This window comes from Rattus norvegicus, chromosome 2 (assembly GCF_021556685.1).
Source record: "Rattus norvegicus strain SHRSP/BbbUtx chromosome 2, alternate assembly SHRSP_T2T, whole genome shotgun sequence".
NCBI classification, from domain to species: Eukaryota; Metazoa; Chordata; class Mammalia; order Rodentia; family Muridae; genus Rattus; species Rattus norvegicus.
The window spans coordinates 149,684,241-149,709,668 of NC_141535.1; the positions used below are offsets into that span (position 1 = coordinate 149,684,241).

General features: G+C 41.0%; 1 protein-coding gene across 10 annotated transcripts in view; it reads right to left on the reverse strand.

Moving 5' to 3' along the window:
* The window catches only part of Plch1 (phospholipase C, eta 1), a 230,211-nt gene that overhangs the window by 204,110 nt on the left and 673 nt on the right, over positions 1 to 25,428 (reverse strand). For 3 of the 10 annotated variants that reach the window (XM_087622871.1, XM_087622888.1, XM_087622840.1), the window contains exon 1: positions 24,893 to 25,123. The exons of 3 other annotated variants lie outside the window; for them this stretch is intronic. The gene's annotated coding sequence lies outside the window, so the exon portion shown is untranslated. Of the gene's footprint in view, positions 1 to 19,345; positions 19,540 to 24,892; positions 25,124 to 25,428 lie in introns of those variants that run through there. 4 more of the 10 variants (XM_087622878.1, XM_087622832.1, XM_087622898.1 and 1 more) reach the window with 3 other exon arrangements.

Consider the following 25,428-nt stretch of genomic DNA (forward strand, 5'->3'; position numbering starts at 1 on the left):
TCTTCTGAGAGGCTCCACCGAGCTGCTGACTGAAACAGATGATGAGACCCACAGCCAAACACTGAATGAAGCTTGGAGAATTTTATGGAAGAGTTGTGGGAAGGATTATGGACCCCAGAGGGGATGGGAACGCTACAGGAAGACAGAGTCAACTAATCTGAACCCTTGGGGGCTCCAGGGACTAAACCACCAACCAAAGAGCCTATGCGGGCTGGACCTAGGCCCCCTGCACATATGTAGCAGATATGCATGCCACTTGTCTTCATGTGGGTCCTCCAACAACTGGCTGTCCCTAAAGCCTGCCTGTGGATTTCGTTTCACTAACAGGAAGGGCTGCCTTGTCTGGCCTCAGGGGGAGAGGATTTGCCTAGCTCTGAAGAGACTTGATGTGCCAGAGTGGGGGAGATACGGAGCGGTGGGGGAGGGGCAGGGGTTCCACCCTCTCGGGGAAGAAAGAAAGAGGGGTGGGAGGGAGCTTGTGTGAAGCGGGCACTGGGAGGAGGAGGGGCAGTGATGGGGACGTAAAGCGAATTAAAAAAAAAAAAAGACCCTATCTATATTCATGCTTATTTTCCCTTGCTAATTCAATTTTGTGGTTTTATTTGTTATTATCAGATTTTGCACACTATGCTCATTGCTGATTCAAGGAAGAAGGTTGTAAAAGAGTAAGGAAACCCTAAGATGTTTATAGTGAGCAAAGCAGGTCCTCATGCAGCCTTCTCATCCACTCCCTATTAATCTTCTGAGACAGGTACTGTTATCTCCTTCTACCACCCCAAAGAAGAGAACATGCTATTAGACTGATTTGTTTATGCTGCCAGGAAAAGGCAGAAACGCAACCTTCAATTCTATCTTCAGATTCCAAACGCAAGTTTCTAACCTCCATAGGCCATAAGGGACAAGGCAGTTACACAATGTGAAGGTTTCAAACACGTCCTGTAGCCAGGAAGAGATTCTCTGCCTGTAATCTCAGCACTTGAATGTTGAGTCTGGAGGATACTGTGTTCGAGGTCAGCCTAGGGGTACATAATGAAATCCTATGCAAAATAATAAATTAAAACAAACAAACAAAAAAAAACAAACTGTGTGCCTATGTGGGCCTATGTATATGGGATATGTCCTACAAATTCACAATGATTACAGCTAATATACTGACTAATTCAGTGACTCTGTTCTAACAATAAAATCAGCTGAAACTGATGCTAAATCTTTCAACATAAAATTTGAAATGCTCTAGCCTGTTTCTTTTTTGCTGTGATTAAACACTGGCCAAAAACAACTTGTGGAAGAAAGGTTTTATTTTATTTGAGCTTACACTCTATATAGTCATGGAGAGAAACCAATGCAGAAAGCGGGAGACAGGAACTTAAGCAGAGACCACAGAAGAATGTTCCTTACTGGCTTGCTTCTGCTCAGCTAGAGAGCCTTATTAAAAAAAGCTCAGGGCCTATGGGTGACACTACCTACCTACACAGGCTAGGCCCTACATCAATTAACAATCAAGAAAATGCCAGTCTGATAAAGGCAGTTCCTTGGTTGAGGTTCCCAGGTATGTCAAAGTAACAACCAAGATCAGCCTCAAAATAAATAAAAAAACAAACAAACAAACACCTTTTACTCGATTCCTTCTGCCTTCAGCACAGAGAATTTAGCCACAAATTGCGATGGAGCCCTGGTTGAAGTATTCCAGTCTCAGACATATGCTGTGACCTTAACATCTACATTCCCCAAGTTCATCTGTAGAAATCTTTGATGGTGATTTCAGGAGGGGAAGCATTGGAGTTCTACCCTCTGAAGGGCTCTAGCAGGCCCAAGCATGGCAAACAGTCTACCAATAGGTTTCGCCTTTTACCCTTCTCCTTACAAAAGAAACATTAGATTACATTCCTAAAACTAGTCCCCAAGGCTAGCTTTACATTCCTTTATTGGGCCACTGACTCAACCCTGAAACAAAACACCCAAGGTCCAACACTCAAAAATTTTTATTTGGATAATATGTCCAATCAGGACTTACCAAATCACCCTAGCACCAACTTCCCCTTTTTCCTCCTTAAAATCCACTCGTGAAAAAAAATCTGCTTTCCTGCTTGCTGCTGCTGCGATTATTGCTGCCCCTGCTTGCTATCTGTCTTTGTCTTTGCAGCCTCCACTGCTTGACCATCCAGGACAATATGTCTCCTTTGTGCTGAGAATTTGGTATCTAGGGATGTCCTGTATCAATGGGGGTGGAGAGTGCAACCCCCTTACACCCTCCCTGGGATTCATGCCTTTTATATAAGAGGTAACCTCCTGTATACACCATGTGATGATACGGCAAGAAGTCTGTAGTCTGGGGCTGGAAGACTCCCGAGACACCAAATCTAACTTGATCCTGGAATCCCTAGCCTCCAGAACTGTAAACTGTAAGAAATGAGTTTCTATGATTTGTAAGCTACCTTGTCAGTGGCTATTCTGTTATAATGACTCAATTGGGTTGACAGTATGAGAATAAATGAACAGGCAGTGAATCCTGTAAAGTGCTTGCTGTCCAAACATGAGGTCCTGAGTTCAATCCCCAGAACCCACATTAAAACAAATGCAAATCAGGTTTGGTGGCAGGACACTTGTAATCACAGGGCTGAGGAGGCAGAGACAGGAGGATACTGGGATTTACTGGCCAGCTAGCCTAATGAGTTTCAGGTCAGTAAGAGACCCTGGTTCAGAAAAACAAGGGAGACACACCTGAGGAACTCTTGAGGTTGTGTAAGCATATGCAAATGTGTGTACATGTGCACATGCATGTACATACACACACACACACACACAAACGTTAGCTCCAGCTAGATTTACAACAGGCAGGGCTATTACTCACTAAAGGAAGGCAACTGAAAGGGATGTCAAACACCATCTAAGTCAAACTTCTTATGAAACCAAAAAGAAATCAAGACACAGAGAACATGTGTAACCTGCAAGGTAACACTATTAGCTATTCGAAATGGCTGAAACCCACCTTCAGCAGCCCAGAACTCTTCTGAATGCTCTATGGCCCTATTTGCATGAGCACAATGAAATTAACTTGGGTTGTACCTACCAAAAGTCAAGATACTTATAAAATGAGTGGCTTATTTTTCATCTTACTTTAGATCTTACATCCAAAGGAGTCTACGTAATGTCCATATTCTACCTAGAACTCTATATAAGCACATTTGCATATCATAGACTATGTAAATTCATTTTACATGTATGAGAATTTTGTCTGCATGTATGCCTGTGTACTACATGTGTGTCTGGTGTTTTCAGAGGACAAAAGAGAATATTGGATTCATAGATGGTTGTGTGTTGCCATGGGAATGCTAGGAATCAAATCCAGGTCCTCTGGAAGAGCAGCCAGTATTCTTAACCACTGAGCCATGTCTCTATGTCCCCATGATGATTAATTTTGTTATTATTACATTTGTTTGTTTATTTATTTATTTATTTATTTTTAGTGTTTATTTGTATGAATGCATGCATGCCAGTGGACACATGTGGAGGTCAGAGGACAAGTACCAGAAGTTGGTTCTCTCCTTCTTTCCACAATGTGGGTACTGGAACTCCAGTCATCAAGCTTGGGAGCAAATACACTTACCCAAAGAGACATCTCACCAGAATGCGTAACTTCTGAACCTTATAGTGATTCACAAAATTACGACTCAAGGGAGCATCAGAAACAACCAGCAGTTATTAAAGACAGTTCTGCTTCAAAGCAAGGTTAATGTGGGATTTGGGGGTTGCTTTTGTTTTGCTTTGAATTTTTATGAGACAGACGCACTATAGAGTCCAGGCTGACTTCAAACTCACTACCTTAGCTTTATTTCTCTTGCTGTGAGAAAACCCTGACCAAAAGCAACTTAGAGGGGAGAGGGCTTATTTTAGGCCACGGCTCCAAGTTAGAGCTCAGTATTTTGGGGAATTCAAGAGGACAGGAACTTGAAACTGCTGGTCACATAACATCCACACAACAAAAGCAGAGAAATGAATGCTGAGTGCTCACTTAGTTTTTTCTATTATTTTTAAGTAGTTGAGGGTCTACAACCAGAGATACTGGTGATCGATGCCCAATTTCAGGCTGGGCCTCTGATATTAATTAAAGCCATCAAGAAAAGTCCCCGACAGACATACCCACATATGTAGACATAATCTAGATCCAACTAGCTTGATCTAGGCAAATCCCTCACTGAAGCTCTTTCCCACCGATTACAGGGCGTGTCACATTACCAAAACTAGCACATTCACAATCCACTTATCTCTGCCTTCCAAGAGCTAGGATTACAGGTGTGTGGCTCCATACCTAAATATATTTCTTTATTTTTGCCATTTTTATTTCTATTTTCATGACCAAAACTATCGAATGTAAAGAGAGTCAGAAAACAGCCTAACACCAATACCAAATACATGTATGAAATGCAAAGTTTGGCACTTTTAGATAAGAAAAAAAAGTATGTAGAATAACAACCACTTGTCAGATATTTCAAATTCTATAAATAAAAGAAAACAGCCTTCCACACCTTATCTACATAATTCAGCCTGTCTGAGAAGTTGCAGGCAAGTAGATATTCCTTACTACCTGTGTTTCCCTCTGAGAAATTTCTCCCACTTTATGTAAGAGATATAGATGCTTTGGGCTTGGTTTAGGTGCTATGTGGACTGTTTTAGACCTCTGAATCAGGTAGGTCTAATATATGTATAAGATCAAAAACAAAAACAAAAAAAAAACAAAAAAGTCCGTTTCCTGTTAGAGTTGAAGTTGCATAAACACGAGCCTCAAGATCTAGGACTTGGAGTCACTACCTTTGAATACACGGAGAAAGTAGGCTTGAGTATGAATCTCACACCTAGAGAAACCTACGACCTGTTGACATCGAGCACGCCTGAAGCTAATCGACCCCCGAACCCTTGTGTTAAATGAGCTTTGTATCTGCTTGCTGGTTTGCTTAAGTTTGTTTAATGGAAGTGAGTTATCTTCTATTTGCATCCAGAGACCTAACGAATGAAATATGTCAGCATAGAACAATGTGGAGAGCCCATCTGGTAGTCATGAGCTCTGCCTGGTCTCAACTGTGACTCAACTGGATCTCTTTGGGTTCAAATATAAGAGTATTTTTATTTGAGCTTGGGAAACACAGCAACAACACAAATATGCTCCATCCATGCCTTATTGAAATGTGTCCCTACGCTATTTGTAGGTATACTTAAGCAAAGCAAAACCAAATGCCTTATCTTTCACTTTAGAAGTTTTTTAACTATCTTTAAATGTCTGGCAAATCTACAATGCTGTTTTAACACATTTTATGAAACAGTACAAACATGTTCCAGGCACATAAATAGCTTATTTAGGCAAAGAACCATAGCTCACAAGCTTATAAAAGAGGATTGTGGAGTGAGGAAGAGTAGACATGTTTTTAAAAATTATGGGTAGAAAAGATAGCTCAACACATAATGTACCTGCTGCTAAATCTGATGATCTAAGAGTAGCGAAAAATCTCTCGTGGACTGTACGGATGCAACATCTATCAATTAAAGCTGATTGGCATTGAAGGAATCTTAGAAAGGACTGAAAGAGCTTGAAGAGGCTTGAGACCCCATATGAACAACAATGCCAAGCAACCAGAGCTTCCAGGGACTAAGCCACTATCCAAAGACTATACATGGAGTGACCCTGGGCTCCAACCTCATAGGTAGCAATGAATAACCTAGTAAGAGCACCAGTGGAAGGGGAAGCCCTTGGTCCTGCCAAGACTGAACCCCCAGTGAACGTGATTGTTGGGGGAAGGCGGTAATGGGGGGAGGATGGGGAGGGGAACACACAGAGAGAAGGGGAGGGGAACAGGTTAGGGGGATGTTGGCCCAGAAACCGGGAAAGGGAATAACATTTGAAATATAAATATGAAATACCCAATTTAATAAAGATTTTAAAAAAAAAAGCTGATTGGCTTGTAGCTGAGGCAGGAAATAGAAGGTGGGACATCCAATGGGCAGAGAGGATTCTAGCATAGAGCCAGGCACAGGAATAGAACTGGGCCCCAGGAACAAAAAGGAGGACACACAGGGACTTGCCTCGTGGCAGAACTTAAATTAGAATAAATGGGACAGTAAATTATGACCCTATTAGGGAATAGCCAAATCTTATGCTTTTGTATTTGTACATATAAATTGAGTATCAGAGTTGTTATTCCAGGAACTTGGGTCTGGGAGGAAAACAGCACTTAGTATACCTAAGTTCAATCCCGAGAACCCACGAGCTGGCCATGGCAGTCAAGTACCCACCAAGACACATGAGGATGATGATGGTGGTGGTGGTGGTGGTGGTGGTGGTGGTGATAGTGATGATGTTAGTTAATAATGATGATAGTAATGAAATAAAATGTATTTTTATATTTTTAAGATTTATTTATTTTATGTGTAAGAGTGCTTTACCTGCATGAATGTAGATATGTGCAGCAAGTGTTTGTCTAATGAGAGTGGAGGCCAGAAGAGGGTATTGGATCCCCTGGAACTAAAATTTTGGATGGTTGTGAGCTGCCATGTGGGGACTGGGACTCAAGCCAGCTTCTCTAGAACAGTAACTAGAGCTCTTAACCACTGTGCCAAAATCTATTTTCTCAAGTGGATGGACTTACCTCCTCCACTCTGACTAGCATCCCTTCCCCCTTCGCTCCTGTAATTCCCACGACCAAAGCCATTGGCTTCTGGCATCACTCTCCCATAAAAACACTTTCCATCCATCCCTCTACATTATTTGCCGATCATCCCCATGATTTCTACAATATTCCCCCTTTGTATCAATTGTTTATTTTTTTAATGGTCCTCCCAATATCCCTGTGAGTCACACATTTTTTTTTGAGCCTGAGTTCCAAAATAATGAGAACCAGTGAAGTGTAAACCTACATTTTCTGATCCTGGGCCCCCACCCCGTCCCAGACACCCAGCGTTATTTCTCGCTGACACTTTTAGAAAGAGCTTAGGGTCTCCTTACTGATGACACACAAGACACAGACTCTTCCAATACAACTCCTGTTGTCCCCATGTCACCCTGTGTCACTGTAGACCAAGAAGAAAGGGAGGGAAATGGCTGTATACAATGCTACTTATTGTTTAAATGCATATTTATGCCTCTAGACAAAGGGTCTCTAGAGCATATGGAATGGAGACAAGCAAAGTGTGAGCTCTTTCCAGATCAGATGATGAAATGCTGTTTCAAAATGAAATCTGAGTGAGTGTGGTCTACAAAGGCAAGTTTACTAGCCAGGCCTCATTGTAAAAAATTATTTTACTGGCTCATGCCTTCAAATTGCTAACAACAGGACACAAGGCTCTAAGGCAGTAATTAAAATGCAGTGCCTACACCTGCTCTTTTGTGGAAAGAAGTAACTAGCTAGTTCCTGGACAGTCACATAAAGAATCCCACCTCAAAAGACAAAAGGCCAGAGTGAGAGTGCAAGTGTGACCAGGTCCTGCCCCTATAGGTCTGGTGTCTCCACAAGCTTGTTCTGAATATAAGGGGGGGGGGAGAAATGCAAAGAAGGAGGGAGGGAGAAAGGGAGGGGGAATGAGGGAGGAAGAGAAGGAAGAAGGGAGGGAGAGAGGGAGGGCGGTACAGAGGGAGGAAGGGACAGAGGGAGGGAAGGAGGGGAGACCCAGTGGGCATAGCCATAAATAAGATGCTCTCTGGAGCCCTTCACTCAACATTAGGCAAATCCTCCCTAGTCTCTCAAGCCATTCATCTCTAATTATAAATTTAAATAACCTTGAAAGCCCACAGAATTCTGATGGGAAGGTGCCGGCTGCCCTTCTCATCAAGCCTTGCTGGGAGATAAAAGGCAAAGTTAATAGTCTCTGACAGTAATGTTCACACAGCAACAAGCATCCAATAGGAAGGCCTGAGAAGGAGTCTTTAAACTCAGTCCAGCACTCCACAGCCTGACCCTTGATGCTTGAGGACTGCTGCGCCCAGGTATGGCCAAAAATCTGAGGATTCAAATGAAATTCAGTGAAAAGTTAAGATTTAAAGGAAGCTTGCCCCTCTTCCATTTCTGATTTAATTTTAAGGTAATCAGGATAACGCAGAGGTGTGGGAGTGGGCAGGGTACAGGTCTGCCGCTGGGATTCCCAAGCCACCCAGCAGGTGTCCTTCCCAATTGGAAATCCACTCCTTTACTTCTCTCTGGTTTCCAAGCACCACCAAGTAGGTTGTTCAAAAGCTCTGCAAATAGCTTAATCCCACAGCCCCTCCCCTCCCGGCTAGGTAAACAATGGGAAATAAATAAAAGGACACTTAGTTCATTTTCTTAAGGCATTACTAAGTCCCATGTTTCTGCTGTGCTTTCTTTAAAGCAATCATGGGCTTAAGATACTCTGACCTAGCTGAGCAATGAGATACACCTCACCCTCCTAGGACATGAGCTTGCTACAAATGAAAGAACTGGTTTAAAAGAGAACTAGTTGACTGGAAAGATAGCCCTGTAGCGGAAGGTGCTTTTACCATGCACAGCTGGTAGCACAGTCCTCAAGCCACGTGAAGACACAAGGAGAAAACCAACTTCACGAAGCTTTCCTCTGAGCTCATCTGTACACACATACACACATATGTGCGCACACTCGTGTACACACATAGATAAATAAATATAGGAAGTATAGCTCGAAGCAGTCAATAGCTTTTGTTTCAATAATTCATATTCATAGTCAAGAGGAATAGACAAATATATTTTCTCACAGTAGTGAGTGAACCCTGGGCCTTGTGCATCCCAGGCAAGCAATCCACACTGAGTTACATCCCAGATCACTGTAACTTTTTTTTTAAGTTTGAGAATTCCTGGGCTGGAGAGGTGGCTCAGTGGTTAAGAGCACTGACTGCCCGTCCAGAGGCCCTGAGTTCAAATCCCAGCAAACACATGGTGGCTCATAATCATCTATAATGAGATCTGATGCCCTTTTTTGGTGTGTCTGAAGATAGCTACAGTGTACTTATGTATAATAAATAAATCTTTTTTTAAAAGAAAACATCTTTATTTTTTTCAAAAGTAGAGTACAGGCAGAAACAATAAAAATAACTACTAATTAATAACTGTGGTATAACTAGTTCAAACAATACCACAGATCACAGAATTCTGATGTCCACAGTTTGGGGGCTTTTCTGACTACTGTTGTCATTGTGAAATGACTTATCCCATATTATATTGGAGCATTGTCAATATCTACTACAACAAGTTTTATGACACAGAAAAATAAGAACATTTAAATATACTGAAGTGTTACCCAATTGCCAAGTGGACATTATCAATTATGTTTGCAAAGAACTTGGAAGTTTATAGAAAAATGTTCATAAAATAATGTTATGTGCAAAAACCTAAGATACAAGACTGCATTAATTATGTAATACAGTATTTCATAGAATAATGGTAATCATGCTAGAAAGTGCTTCAATTTCTACTGCAAGTTATTTATAAATAGCCCTTACAATATTAAGCATGGTCTATTCTGATTTCTTTAAGATGTTGCACAACCTGATATTAAACACCATATGTCACTGCCTCTAATAATATGATCCTCGAATATTTCTATTAATCCATTAATGTGAATTTCCTAGCTTCAATTTCCAATCTAGTCAGAGTATATCATTTTATTATACCTTAGTGAATTTGCACTGTTCACATGATGCTTGATAATGATTTTTACATGTGTGTTCCTAAGGAAGATTGGCCTGTAATCTTTCTATTCCATATTACCATCTTCTCTTGATTACGTTTCTCACTTCATCTAACCCGCACTAGCCAGGAAGCCATCTATTCTTTGGTGAAGTTTAACATGCAATTTTCCAAGTCTAAATAACCAATATCTTTAATAGAACATACTGACCGCGTTTGCTCTTCAAGCCTACACCACTATTTCTTACTGAAGCTGCTGCGTTGTTTCTCCCCTTCTTCAATCTCCATTCCTTCCCTTTATCCCGACTTTCCATAATATGTTTCTTCTGACTCTCTTATGGGGTTACATAAGGCCATTTTCATGCAAGTGTGTAATGCACGTTGAATTTGTCCACTATACCCGACTACCCTTCCATTCCTCCTCTCTCCCCTCCCTCTTCCATTAGCCTTCATTATTCCCCTACATAGACTCACTTCCACTTTCTTGCTATCTGTACATATATGACTTTACACACCTAGGAAGTCTGAGGCTGACCAATGAAAGTCCTTTTGAGACTGAAATCACTTAAGATTCTCTCCAGTTGCACCAGTGGTCCTACACTCCTCTCTTCCTCTGTTCTCTGTCATTTCTGAGTACTTCTCTTGGGCATCATTTCCATCTGCTTGATGTGAACCTCCCCTCGTGATGATCTGTGGAACACATTCTAGATTTCTGTAAGCCTGAAAGGCCTGTATTTGGTCCTTGTTTTTAAGAATATTCTGAATGGGAACATGATCTTAAGCTGACAGTTTATTTCTGCGTGCAAGCTCAGTCAGTGTTTTCCTGCCTTTCGAATCAATGCCAATGTTATGTCTCAGGATAATTTCCCAAGCCTTTGCAAATAGACTGCCCCATCTCCCTCATTCTGCATAAAATCCCCTTCACCTTTTAAGTTCTGCAGTGTAATTACGTCTTGTCTATTTTTTCTTCACTTAGTCTGATTAGGTTTCATTACTTCAGGAATCTCATTCATTATCTCTCTTTCTCTTTAAATACTGTTTTTCAATCTTCTTATTCTCAAATGTTAATTAAAATTTTCTCCAGATTCAGTGGCCAATTCCCTGTTCCACTTGGATCTCTCTGTTGTTAAACCCACTGACTTACATTACTCTCATTTGGAGTTTTATTGTGCTTTTATTCTAGTCAGCACGGTTGGTCGTTCTCGTCTCTTGTCCTCAGCTCAGCAGTGGGGCTGGGGGTCTAGGAGAAGTTCCTTGCCTTCTAACTTCAGGATAAGAATTCTCTATAGTTAGAGGTAAAAGAATCATCAAAAAAGAGGAAAAACTTACCTTCTACAATACCAGAGGCACTTCATACAAACAAAAATTCATCTAGGGATTTTTCTGACCGTGTAATTAGTGTGATGTACACTTAAAGCAGAGCTACCTTACGATCCCAAATTCTCAGTCCCAGGTATCACATAGCAGCCCTGACTGGACCAGCACTCAACTTGTAGCCCACAGCTCTCTCAAACGTATTGCATATTCCCTTCAGCTCCAGAGTGATCAAACTATGAGTATATGGCTCCATATCTACCAAGAAACTTTGTTTGTTTGTGAGGGTTTTTTGTTTTTTTGGAGGGTGGGGTGTTACTCTTTTTGCAACTTCATTCATGGATAATGTATTTTAATCATGCTCACTCCATTCCCCTCTTATCTTCCCTTCTATTCCCACTACACCCTGTCTTCTTCCCAACAAGTTCTTCTCCATCCCTCCTTCCCTTCCTCTCCCAACCATGGATGCGTGTGTGCGTGTGTGTGTGTGTGTGTGTGTGTGTGTGTGTGTGTGTGTGTGTGAAAGAGAGAGAGAGAGAGAGAGCATGTGCACTCCATTGAGTTAAATAGGGTTGCCTGCATAAACATGAGTGTCATGGTGTGAGAGGCATTTACTGGAGCAAATTGACAAGGGCAAGTGGCAGAGCAGTAAAGGAAATGATTTCCCCTCCCTCCACAGCCACTAATTGTCAATGAGTCACCGGAGAGTTATGAGACTCCATGAGGCTCTCCTGAATTCATGCTGGAATTTTGGTGGACCTCCATCTTGTAGCAACAAAGCATTTAATGATTTCCTTATACGGTTATAAATTTTGAAAGAAAATAAGTGGGTTTTGTTTGTGGGTTTGTTTTCCAGAGCACTCTAATTTCCTTTCCTAAAACAAGAACAATCTTTTGAAGTTAACAATTTTATAACTAGAGGGGCCTTTCTTATGTTTCTAATCTCATCTTTTTGTCTCCTGCAGCCATGACAACTAAAGTTGAAATAATTTGCTGAATTCATTTGGAAAGCATTATTTTTAAATATTTGCTATGTATTTATTTATGTGTGACAACTTGCAGGGCCCACCATGTGGGCTTCCCAGAATGAATGATGTTGCTGGTCTTGGTGGCAGGTGCCTTTACCTTGCAGTACAATCTCTTTGGCCCTATTTGGTAACTATCTTCAATACAAAAGTCAACTTCAGTATTTAATTGACTCCTCTTAGCTTTTGTCTGAGTTTTTATTAATTTTTTTACTGATTCACTGAACTTAAGAAAATAATCTATTTTACCTAGTATTATAAAATTACTTCTATGTGTAACAGTATCATAGAAAATATTTTACAAATATTGTTTATTTAGTCTTTACAACTATCCCAAAGTCAGACATATCTATTATGCATGTCTTAAAGTTAGAAAAACTAAAACACAGAAATATTTTAAGTCATCTAAGGTTAAAACAACAGTGCTGGGATTTAATCCTAAAATATATAACTTCAAACATTTCACTCCTAAGCTCTAACTAAATAAAAGGGGGCAAGGATAGGTGGGGAGGAAGAGAGAAAATATGTGAAAGAGAGCACTGTTAGTCCTGCAGGGTCACTGGGGAAATTCCTAGATTATCAGTCCATCCCCCTCATATCAGGCATGGATCTGATTTTAAAAGAGGGTACACAAAGTGACTTAGTTCTAAGTCTTCACAGCAAAACAAAGCAAAGGTCACTAGTAATTAGATTTTGAATTATCAGTACACATTAGTCTTGAACTTTAGCCCAATATTAGCATATTCAATCACATACGCTAAAGTCCCTAATAACACACAAATCCTGTACTGACCATCCAAAGATTCCTTGATTCACACTAATTGTCTCTAAACCAATCATTTGAGGGCTGAAGATGGGTTCGGTGGGTAAGAGTATGTGCTTTGCCAGCATAAGAACCTGTTTGGATCCCAACACCAATGTAAAAGGCCAGGCATGACCATACCTGTCTGTTCCCCAACAAGTGGTAGTAGCAGGACAAGCAGGAGGGGCCCTGCAACTTGTTGGCTATCAGCCTTGTTCCAGGTTTAGGAGTGACTTTGTCTTAAGAGATGAAGATGAAGGATAGCAGAGCAGGACACTCATTGTCTTCCTCTGGCTTCCACTGTAGATGAATTTTAATCCAGAAACATGGCTGCTCTGGCAAGGGATCACACCCAAAGAACTTTCAGGTCTGTGTGATCTGACTGGAACGTCACACATTTAATCCCTCTGGCTAGAATACAGACACACCTTTAGTATACACCTTTAATCCCTAACAGTGAAGATAGAATTTCCTGGTAGAAGGAAGCATCCATGTTTGAAAGTTATATCTAATTGAGGAACAGACCAAGTGATGAATCAGAGAAAGATTTGACAGAATGAATCAGCGATAGGACAGCATAACTCTCACAAGAATGGCACAGGAAAGAGAGGCTACTTAATAGCATCGAGGGAGAAAAATGGTGGTATGTAGTATATGTGTATAAGTTTTACAGAGACAGGTTGTACACAGAACAAGCTAAACAGACGTGAAGACAAAATGAGCAAGAAGCAGAACATATTGCCCGAGTTAGTTTCAGGGCAATCAGAGCAATTCAGTCAGAAACCAAGAGAAGCCATATTGAATCAGTCAGCTTGGAGAGGAGTTTGGGTCAGAATGGCTGAGTTGAACCAGCCATCCAAAGTTCACAAAGAGCTAGAAAGTGTGAGCTTATTCAGCAGTAAGTCTCCAAGACAACAATGACATCAGGTGAAGAAAGGTTACTTTTACACTCCGTAAGTGCACATGTGCATAAACCTCACATACCTTCACTGACGCATAAAATGAATAAACCAGTGATTTCCAACTTATTCTTGCATACATAAGGGGACCTAATGTTTAATCTCAAAAAAGGATATCCACCCCCACTGAGAGGACAGATGCCTTGGATTCCTCCACTTCATCTTGCCTTCTTGTCTCCAACTACCCACTCATAGGTAAGTAAATGAAGCTTATCATCAGGGAGAGCTAGATTCTCCTTGTAACCTGTATCACTATCTTCCAGCATGAAATAAGGAATTCAGCTCCAGCAAAAGAATGCCTTGCTGTAGAAATAAAGCCTCCAGTCAAACTGTCTGTTCTCCTTCCAAACTATGTAGTATTATAAGTGGAAGAGGCACTTCTATTTGTGCCCCAAAATAAGAGTGTTTGGTAACCTTCTTTATTTTTGACTATCAGCTTTGGTTTGACAGACAAACCACATGCAAACCATAATTAGCATTAATATGCTTATTGAGTACAATATATATAATAATGAATATATAAAGAAATTAGCTGATAGGGGTGTGGTTCAGCAGGGCAGTGCTTGTGTGCTGTGCACAAAACCTTGGGTTAAACCTCCAACATAGCGAAAAAGAAAAAAATCTTTTACAATATAATTTTTTTTAATTTATCAAGCAACCCATAGTTAATAGGAGAAAAGCAAGACTTGTCTACACAATTTTAGCTATCAGATTATTGAAAAACTGAAGTTTCATGAAGTATTGAAGCAGCACTTGGGTGACTATGGAGAGATCATCACATGTGACACATTTCCCATGGCAATAAAACTTGTTCAGACTATAGAGGCCAGTTTACCAATCCTTACCCACGTTAGAAAGGTACTGTCTCAGTTAGAGGTACTATGGCTCTGATGGAACCATAAAAAGCAACTTAGAGAGAAAAGATTTATTTGGCTTACATATGCATTGAGGGAAGCCGAGATGGGAACTAAAAATGGAAAAAACCTGGAGGTGGGTAGCAGATGTGGATGTGAGGGGAGGGCAGCTGCTTACTACTTTGCTCCCATAGCACGCACAGCCTACTTTCCCAGTAACCTCAGCCCATGGGAAGGCATCACCCACAATGGAATTGGCCTTCCCCCATCAATCACTAAGAAAATGCCCTACAGCCTGAACTTATGGAGGCATTTTCTCAACTGAGATTCCTTCCTCTGGCTTGGGTCAAGTTGATATAAAACTAGCCAGAATGTGTATTCACTCAGCAATACTGTTTCTAAATATCTTATAACCATTTCTAGGTTTGTTCAAAACTGCAAATACCTTGTTATTTTGCTGTATTCCTTTGAGTAAGATTGAAAGCAACCTAATTACCAATTAATACAGTTAAATTACAGTTCATCCATAAACTGGAAAACATCTGGCCATTAAGGAGATAGCAAGATAGTGCAGTAGGGGCCATGGAGATGGTTCAGTTAGTTAAAGGCATACCAAGCAAACAAGCCTGGGTTCAGAGCTCCAGGACCATTGTAAAAGCACTGGGTGTGGTGGCACAGCATCTGTAACATTAGTACTTAAAGGAAGCACATGGATCCCTGGAGCCCATGTAGCCACTAGTGAATGAATTATAGGTTCAAGGAGAAGACTTGTCTCAAAAAACTAACGTGGAGAGTAATAGAAGACACTAGGTGTCAACCTCTAGCCTCTACACACATACACACACACACACACATACACACATACACACAATTTTAAATAAAATTAATTTTGCAGGCATAGTGCCATATGCCTTTAATCTCAGCACTAAGGAGGCAGAAGCAAGAGGATCTGTGTGAGTTCGAGGCCAGCTTGGTATCACAGTAAGTTTCAGGATTCTATAGAGATACTCTGTCTGGGGGGGAAAAAAACTAAATAAATAAATAAATAAATAAATAAACAAAATCATAAAAAGTACAACTATTAAAAATATAACCAATGACAATTCATTAAAGAATATATAATATAAAAAATATAATATGAAAAAGATATAGTCTGATCCAAAAATACAGAAACTGATGGTGAGTGTAAATGTTGGATTTGTTTATTTCAGGCTGTTGTTGTTTGGTTTTTGGTTTTGGCTCTGGTCAGGTGTTTTGAGATAGAGCCTCAAGTAGCCAATGCTGGCCTCAAACTAGCCCAGCATAACTGTGGCCTCCTGATCCAGCTGTCCTCGCCTCTCAGATGACAGAATCACAGGCATGCTCGACCATGTGAGCTTTTAATGAGATCAAAGTTAAGTGATTGTCTCTTAGAACAGCCTATTATAACTGTAAGATGTTTTATATAAGGGTCATTGTAAAAGAAAAGTGTTTAGACAAATGCAGAAAACATAAAAAAAAAATCAAAGCATACTAAGAAAATCATTTAAGCTCAAAGGATGTTTAATGTAGCATGAAAGGAAGAAAGAATGAAGGATCCACAAAATAACCAGAAACAAATAACAAAGGGACAGCATTGCAGTCCTTCATCATCAGTAATTACTGTAATGTCAAGGACTTTTCCAATCACAGAGAAAAGTGAAGGACCAGGAGAGTCGAAGTTTGGTGGGAGTGCTAAGCAACACTCCCCTGGACGTGACAGTCTCTGTCCTCAGGAACTCACTACCACCATGGCTATCTACACACACTGGACATCTTCACTTCATCATGCTTGGGCAGGAGTTATAAGGCCCCAGTCCTCACTGTGGGTCTATGAACAGTTAATGGATTCAAGGGAGGTGGGGATCATTTTCTTCAGTGGTGGAACCACTGATAAGTTTCTCCTATATGTAACTGCTCCAGTACATAGCTCCCAACCCACACGCATACAGGCTCACGTAGGTAAACGCACTGGTTCCAAAAACAAAGCCCATCAAAGCGTTAGGGGGCTTATTGGAAAGAATGGTTTCAGTGAGAGAGAGTGACAGACAGCATGAAAATGACCAAAATCCACTGAGATAGCTCAGTGGATAAAGGCATTTGCTGCCAAGCTCTATGCCTCACATAGCGGGCGAGAAAACTGACTTTGCAGGTTTCCTCTGTCCTACACACTCTTCTTCCTTACATCACACACACTGAGTAACTGCTTCAAATTAAGGAATAGTTCTTTCAATAAGAAGGCAGTATATAAATTAATATGGGATAATGAACAAAATATGTAGAAAGTGTGATACACAAAAATGGGGCTGGGCATATAGCCCAGTGGCAGAGTGCTTGCCTATCGTGTGTGAGATCTTGGGTGCAGTCTTCAGCAACGCTAAAAAAAGAAAGAAAGAAAGAAAGAAAGAAAGAAAGAAAGAAAGAAAGAAAGAAAGAAAGAAAGGAAATATGTGTCTGTTATGTTACCATTTGATTTTTTTTTCTTGAAACAGAATCTCCCAGTATAGCCCAGAGTGGCATTAAAGTCACAGTCCTCTGGCTTCACCTCTCAAGTGCCAGGAGGAATACAAGCACGGCAGCGTGTCCAGTTCATCTGCACACAAAGGGATATAAAAGGGATATAAAATATATAATGCTGGGCTCGGGAGATGGTACAGAGGGTAAAACCATTTGTTGTTCTTGCAGAGGACCCAATTTCAATCCCCAGCAACCACACGCTGGTTTAAAACGACAAAGGAAATCAATGCACTCTATTGACCTCCGAGGGCACCAGGCACAGGCACAGATATTGTGTATATAAGTACACAAAAGTAAAACATTAGTGCACATCAAATAAAATAACCAAATCTAAAGGTAAGTGAATTAATTATATCTTTGGAAAAAATACAAAATAAACAAATGATGTTATTGCTCTGTGAAGGAACCAGCTAAAGGGTTAAGAGACAGAGTTACAAGGCAGAAATTTTTACTAAAACATCCTATTATTTTTCTTTTAGAGCTGAGTATTGTGGTAAGGCCTAAAAGCCCAGCACTCAGGAAGCCAAGGTAGGAGGCTCATGAGATCAAGGGCCTTCCTGAGCTACACTGGGAAGACACTGTCAAAAATATATTTATATATATAACCTGTTTCCATGAGAATGTGCAATCTACTCAAAATTAAAACACTGTTCTTTCCCAGAGAATGAAAATTAGCATAGCAACAAGAATTCTGTGAGGAAAAGGATACTGAAACAAATCTGACATGAGAATGTCCAAGACTGCTCAGAACGGTTTCTGCCTTTGATTCAAACTTGGACACTGAATAATAGATGTCACGTTTCTCTCTTCTGACAAATTCAAGAGAGGCAAGCCCACAGTTCATGCTTACTTTCTTCTAACACTGTGTCTTAATGATTCACTCGGTAAACAGCAAATGCTTCCAGATTACAAGCTATCTAAATCAAGAAAAGCTGTGGTTCAAAATAAAGCACTTGTATACAATTATTTTTTCTTGTTTTGCTTTTGAAAAGATTTTTCTGTGACACTCATTCAGGCACTGCTCAGGAAAATAGAGGGATGTGGGAAAAGACATGGTGGGTAAGATAAAGAAATTGAAGAGGAGGAGGAGGAGGAGGAGGACAAGGAGGAGAAGGAGGATGAGGAGGAGGAGGAGGAGGAAGAAGAAGAAGAAGAGAACACTTTTTTTTAATTTAGAGAATACTTTATTAGTTTTTGTAATCAAACCCACGTATATAAGACCTTACATATTTAATACAGTGTGTTACCCCTGTACAAATGGAAAAAACTTAAGTTCAACATTTCTAGACCAATATGGCTGTTAATTTCTGTACAGTGCCAACTCAACACAGTAAACGGGGATACTTTTTTCCAAAGTTGACAGCACAGCTAAAGTTAAGAGAACACTTTTTAACCTTTCTGTACAAACATTGGTTGCCTGCAGTCCACTGAGTTTGACTTCAGCCAATAGGCAGGCTTTGTGAGAAAAGAATATATACATATATAAACTTGGCAGTATCAAAAGCTTAAAGTACACTAATTTTAAAAAATTAGTAAATATGGCCAGTATGGTAATGTGTACCTGCAATCTATATCCTCCCAAGACTGGGGCAGAAGGATTGCCACAAATTGAGATCTGCCTGTGCTACCACATAGTGAGGCATCCAGGTCTACATAAAAGTCGTCGTCTCAAAAACAAACAAAATTACTGAATATTATTTTTGATGAGATTTTCAAAAAGAATAAGAATTTTTCACTTTTTTTTAAAAGAAATTGCTTCCCCAGCCTCTTAAATCTACTAAAGACTAGGAAGAAACCAAGGGTTTTTTTTTTTAAGTCAAAAGCTTTAAAAATTCAAAAGTCACAAAAAGGTTTACTATGAGTAGCTTTCTCCTACCCTCTGTCACTCAGTAAGCTATTCTACAGTCTATCTATGTATATTTTATATGCATATAAGAAAAGACATTTTCCCTCTACCCACACTTTTCACCATCGAATATTATATAAAACCATCAACTTTAAATTGAAATAAAAATCAGATTATTTTAATAATACTAACGCCTTATATGAACATATTACCATTGTCTACAAACATATCTCATATTTTCTTTTCAGTACCTCCCATCCCACTGACAGTTAAGGCAGAACTGTTGGCAAATCAACGCAGACAGTCCAGAGAACTGAATTGTACACGATAACCAGTAAATGAACTCACTCGCTTCTGTTCCTGGATTCTGGTCCCTGACAACCCTTCCACGTTTCACCAAGGGTGATTTTTTGCAGAGGTTTTTATTAGCGCTCCGCGGAGATCTGTTCTTCTATCCTGGGGCCCCTTTATTACATCCAAGAGGCGGGAAGAAGGAAGTGGGAAGCTGAATTTGAATGTTTGATTCTTGTAGACTAGCAACCGGAAATAAAGACTGGTGAAAAGAAATCACGCGGTCTGTCATTAGTTAATCAGTAACTCACTTACACCAGCCCTAGCTAGACCTTCCAGACTTCCAGGGTAATTTGACAGGTGACTAGCTGGACAGGTTAGTTAAGTTCCTTGGGGAAGACACGGCCACAGAGAAAAGAATCAAAGAAAATAATTCAAGGTAGGCATGGAAATGTGCAATCCCAGTTTTCAGGAGGTAGGAGGATCAGGAGTCCAAAGCGATCTACAACTAAACCTTGAGTTCAAGATCAGTCTGGAGTACTTGATGCCGGAGGAGATGAAGGGCTGGGAACTAACTAGAACCAGACAATACGGAGGAAAACAGAGGGAAGGACTGTATGCTGCGCTATCAAAGACACTAGACTCCTACCTCTACTACGGACTTAGGTTCGAGGCCCAGTCCAGCTACAACCCAGCCCCAGTGGGCTGTGAGGGCTTGAGCATTCTTGAGCCTCAGTTTTTCAAGGATAAAGACACTTTAAAGTGTACTGACTGCAATCAGGTTCATGCAATCGGATCACACTTATCCAGCACTCCAGCAGACGCTTTAGGACTGCCAGAACTCTAGCTTAACCACATTAAAAATTAAAAAAACGATCCCAAACTTGAAAAGCATTTTAATAAAACCTCATCACTCCATCCCTGCAACAAGTTTCAAAATACATTTCAAGAAAAAGAGGTAGGTGAAGGTAATCTAACGTAAAACCAAGATTTCTGTTTTGTCAGAAAAGAGACCTTAGGCTGGTGAATGGTCCTCTCAGATCTAACACAAGAAGGCAACAGACCGGAAGTGATAGTGGGCTGCTTTGGTGTGTACCGAGCTCTGGAGAAAAGAAGCTAACCATTGCTCACTTCTGAACAAATAGCCAACACGGTTTATAAACAAAGTCTTAAATTTTTTTGGAACCAGACCCAAATGTATAACCTCCTAACCTCCAGAATGAAGCTTCTCGACTCACTGCAGAGCAGGAACACTTCTACATGTCAATACTTTGCATGAAGTGTGGGACTTAAAAATAAAATCAACTCTGTTTTGCATAAATGTGTTCTTGCAGTCCTGAACACTGAGGTAGACAAACCTAGGCTCAAATTCCAAATCTCTTCTCAACCTATGTGCAACATAGGCAAGAAAGTAACCTCTCTAAGTCTCATCAGCATTGTGGGATAACTGTAACCTCCTTGGATCAAAATGGGTTGTAAAGAGACATAAAATATAAGCCTAGTTCATTTCTTCCAGAACTCTTACCAGACAAGAATCTACTAGATTACAGACTAGCAATCTCCAATTGCTAAGGGACTCTTTTCATCTACATAAATAAAACATGTCTTTTCATTATGTGTGTGTGTGTGTCTGTGTGTGTGTGTGTGTGTGTGTGTATGTTTGGAACCAAAGATATTATCAGAACATATGCATGGTCAGTTCTACTCACTGTCAGATTAAAAAACCTATTCAATGGCTACTGTTTCACCATTTTGCTTCTGCAATTAAACTGACTTCAAATAACTCTATTAACAGCAGGTCCACAAGTAAGGGTTTGATGTATGCTTCTCTAGATTTCCGAAACGGCGAGATCAGAAATCAATAGCTCTGTGCTTTCATCCCCGGTCTGCCATTTGTTAGCTTTAGGAATTTAAAATCACTTAGTAGCTTTAATCCTTGGCTTCCTCATGTGTGCAACACATATGGTAGAGTCATCTTTCTCTGCTCTGTACGGCCTGCAAGACCCAAGCACTTGCTGTATCCAAAATGCAGAGCTGGAAAGGACGTTTTTAACTTTAGCATAAACATTTTTTTATGTTGCCCCTCTTTATCCATCCTGTCCTCTACTTTGAAGCACAGAAGACAGAAACTTTGATGATAATAGCAAAAAGCTGTGTAAACTTCTTCATGGGCTTCCTAAAGTGCCCTTCCAATTTGGCACACCCTATCACAGCAATACTGGATTTCTCCCTAAACAAAACTGGTCACGGGTGTCAAAGACAAGCAAGTAAGCGCCTGCTGAACTGTGTCTAAATGATTTTCCTTGTGACCACAGTTAGCCTGGAATAAGCCCCTGCCAGGGAGAAGAGAGAACACACTTTGCAGGCAGGGAAGGCATTGTTCAAAGTAATGAGTTCTGCACCACTTGGTCCACAATTCACAGCTGAGTCTGGTTTTACTAGACAAAGGGCCATAACCAAATGGGCATGCTCCTCAGCGCGTCTCTGACCTTATAATCTGTACTGAACCCGTGAAGTGGTGGAGAAAAAAGGGGCCAGAATCCTCTCTACCCTCTGTCCTAGAAATGGCAAGAAGAAATATTTGTCAACCATGGTCAAGATTTTGATAGAGTTCTTATAGTGGACATAGGGACTTCATTAGTCTGGACTCAATAAATGTTACCTATTTTAAAAGTTAAAACGTTCCAGTGTATTCCCTTCATCCATTCTTAATTTTGCATCCATGTTTTTTTTTTCTCCTCAGAGAAGTAACAGTCACAATCTTTCAAGCATGAAGCCCAACTCTTCTTGGAAGGAAGCTAGCAGCAGGTTCACTGTGTCAGGACACAGGGAGCCAGAACAAAGGAGTGCTGAAGTACTCAAGTAGCTTCCCCTGGGAAACATGAGCTGAAGGCTTCTGGGTTTCTCACTAAGCACTACACTTGCCAAGATTACAAGTTTGAGGGCTGTGTCAATGTTAGGTACACATGTGCACATAATAGACTTAACTAAATTGCCAGAAGTAAAAAAAAAGAAAAAAGAAAAAAGAAAAGAAAAGAAACAAACAAAAAAACCTACAACCACTTTTTAATAACAAGTAAGTTAACCATTTATTTGACTCTAGACATCTAATCAGGGTCAGGTTGACTATTCTCTTAAGAATACCAAAGCCTTCAGTTTAGGTGCAGTCAATGGTAGCATGCCTGTATATCATAAGTGAGAAGCTGAGTCTGGTCCCCAGCACTAGGGGACAAAAGAAAAGACACCAAAGGTGGTACTGCCACCCCAAAAACCAGAAGCTGCATTAGAATTATTCTACAACCCAGGACTCTTAATTCATTGAGGCCAAGAAACTGAATTTATTCATCTTGCTTTACATATAAATTCTCAATATGTGTTGACTAAATTAATAAATTAAATATAAAACACCTTAAGAATTTTCACAAAGCCTGATATAAACTGCTTTCCTAGTATGCAAAAGTGGGGCTTTGGGTTCAATCCCTAGCAACACACACACACACATACACACACACACACACACACACACACGTATGTATGTACATAGTACTTTATGTTAAGGAATCCTAACACAAAACACCTTTATCATACAGAGTTTTTATAACTCTATCTCTTATAATTATGTAAAAGACTAATTTTCAAAATAAATTTACTTGAAGTCAATGAAGTGGAAACTATGTCACACAGAAGCAAGGATAATACATTTTATTACAAGCCACTATAAATCTGTCTCTGCCTCCCAACCTTCCCTCCCTTTGTTTCCTTCCCAGCCTTCCTCCAGGCACTCCCAATCTCATTATCCCAGGATCTGCTAAAACTGCAGTTTATCTTCCGGAAGCAGCAGAAACACACATCACAGAGAATTAGGGAATCTGGGACAGTTACAGGCCACTGAATAGGGTCACGAAGGACTTGAACATGAAAATTTCAAGAGAAAAGAGGCTTTGGTTTGTTGTTTTTAATATTAGAGCTACACAGATTGCAGGATGTTGACACTGACCAGAAAAAGGATGGGGGAGAAAACTTTACATGGATGTTATTTACAGACTATGTGAAAAGTAGCGTGTTGCTGTCATTGACTGCAGCTTGTTGTTAGCACTAGAGGAAATCATCTTAAAGTTTCTGGTACAACTAAGCACTTGATATTCTGGAATGCATAGTGTTCAAAACCAGGATGTAGAATCCTTTAAGTTACTTCACTTGTTATTATAAGCCCTACTTGGTCCCGAGAAACACAACTCCATTTAAAACTTATTAACAGTTATCTGAATTCTAATCAGTTTATTTATATAGCAAGTAGCTCTCAGTCGTACTGCGAAATAGGGATGCAGTCTGAGAAAACATAGTAACAAGAAGTTATAGCACCCACTAGGAAACTCTGAAGATTTGTACTTTTGCCAAATGCTCCCCTGGGAGTAAACGATGAAACTTAAAAAACGGGAAGAGTTTTTTCAAGACACAATTTTAAGCCGTCAACAGACAGCTTAAGAAGACTAGTCTGCAATAACGCGTCTTAAAACATTCGTTTTCTAAACAAGATCATAACGCCACCAGTAAGCAACCATCATCTTAAAAAGCAACATCTGCTGACAGAGAAAGCCCTTGTTTCCCTTCACCGATATTTTACACACTAGCTCACTTGGAGAGCATCAGGTTTTGTGAAGTATAAACCGGCTGTATGCAGAGAACGCAGGCGCTACCGGGTTGTCTGCACACTGTGGAAACCCAAGCTGAATAAATTAAAAAAAAAAAGCACAAGGAAATAAAGTCTTATTCGTCTCTTCTTTTTCACAGGATAAAAGGAGGAAACCTGAATGCTCCAATGAGCAGTTTCTCAGCATTATTTTTCTTCCATGATCAAAATGATGACGCAGGAGAGAGAAAAGTTATATATTTTCTACTTCATGCAATTGGCTATCACTTCAGTGCTAAGCTCTTGAAAAGAAAAATAAGATCGTAAATTGATTCCAAGCTACAAACAAATAAAAAGTCTAGAGAAAGACTTGGGCTCCACAGTGAAGCAATGCAAAAGAGCTTTGCTTTTCAAGTGGCGTCTCCGACCCGGTACTGTTGCCATGGTATCCCGCGCAGGCGCAGAGAACGCCTTCACAGCCTGGGCGTCGCTCTGGTAACCCTTGATTTGTCCCAGGAAAGGGCAGTTGGAGTAAATCCTTCTCGCGCCTAATGCCCTGAGTTTTTTGGAATCGTGAGACTCGCACGGGCAACTGAGGACTCGCTTCTAGGGAGGCAGAATTGCTCTCCTGGCGGCCAGAGGATCCGGGAGCTCTTGTGGGACCATCCCGCCGCGATGCCGGACCCTCCTGGCGGCTGGACCTCTGCCACCAACCAGGGCAAGGAAGGCGAGAGGTTAGGTCTTGCTCAGGCACAAAAGCTCACGCGCTCCAATCAAGAGCCCACAAGCTACTGCGGTCTACTTCCTCGCCCGGGGCAAGCTGGCACACAGCACAGCCCCCTGTGCTCCGGGCTGGGACTGCCCGGAAAGAATTCAGCCACCTGCTCGCGCCACGCCGGAGCAGCAGTCCGGTCTCCTCTTCATGCTCCCGTCCCTCTTTCTGTCCCCCACCCCCACCCCTCGAAAGCACTGACCTGCTCAGTACTGATTATCCCGCGGATGAAGGATCCTCGGAGTTTTTGTCACCGGCGCAACCTCCCAAATGCTTGGATGATCTGCGAGTGTCCCGGTGTGATTCCAACCCCAATTCCTCCAAGACAGGCCCCCTAGATGGGCACCACTACACACCAGCCAGCAGAACCCAACGAGGAGCTCGGAGTAAAGACCTGCGCTGCCGCCACAACCTGCTTTCTCATTCAAATCCTCACGCTCACATTGGAGCCCCCTCCCTCTTAACCCTCAGCTCAGGGCAAATCCGGAACTGGAGCGCGCGCGAATGGACTGGAGCGCTTGTAGCCTAGATGAACCGGAGCCAAGTATTGGACATGGACCCCTTGTCCTATATCCTGCTGAAGATGCTCCTGCTAGGCACAGGCCAGAAACCTGAGAATAAAGCTCTTCTGTCCTTTCTCGTAGCAAATCTCCAAGAATCCCAAGACCGAAGACACCCTTAGTCGATTATCAGTTTAGGTGCCTGGCTGGTTAAAGAAGTTGCCAGAACAAAGTTGGA